Source organism: Alexandromys fortis, unplaced genomic scaffold (assembly GCF_014885135.2).
Source record: "Alexandromys fortis isolate MF-2015 unplaced genomic scaffold, M_Fortis_MF-2015_v1.1 scaffold_368, whole genome shotgun sequence".
Lineage (NCBI taxonomy): Eukaryota > Metazoa > Chordata > Mammalia > Rodentia > Cricetidae > Alexandromys > Alexandromys fortis.
This window is the reverse complement of record NW_026068243.1, coordinates 628,087-628,861: the sequence shown is the minus strand read 5'-3', so window position 1 is coordinate 628,861 and position 775 is coordinate 628,087.

Here is a 775-nt window from a genome sequence, read left to right as displayed (position 1 = left end):
GACAAATACATATGGCAAACTTTGAAGCAGAATGCTGATTTTTGAATAATTTCTGTGGGAATGATATTTTCTGGAAATAACTCTTGCCTCAGAAGCTGAACTTTTGTGTCTTGACCTTGCAAGGAAACTGACCATATACATCAAGAATATTTAATCTTAAACTGTATTATTCTCCCTCTCTATTTTGTGATGCTTCCATATCCCTGACTCAGAACTCTGTATGCATGTATGGAGGGAACTGGCCACCTGAAGCAGGAGAATACAAAACTGTTGGGCATCCATCAATGAAGACTCCTGGCACATGCATTCAAGCCAACAGAAAGTCTTCATTAGCTGGCAGACAACTACACTGGGTATTCCTGCTCCCAGTGTAGCCCTGAACCTTTTTCAGGGTGAGCTTTCAAGCATGAAACTCTAGTTCTGTGTTTGCATACTTCAGTTAAGAAGAGCAGTTAGCCTAGAGCAGAAGTCAAAAAGCAACATGACTATGTTTAGTGGCTTTCCCAGATCCATGGACTAGGATGGATTAGGTCTTCATTTTAGTCCTGCTAGGTGGTGCTGTGTATGTGCTGAGCTTTACAGTCTGAAGAGTCCTGACACATTAAGTCAGTTGTGCTAAGGTCTGGGTCCTTGTTACTCCATCCCATCTATGAGCAAGGGACTCTGCAGCATCATTTGTACAAGGCTTCCTGCGTCCAATCACAACTAGAGTGCCCCTTTCTGATGTCTGTTGTAAGGACAAGGTTTCTGTTTGACAGTTTTAAATTTGAAATTC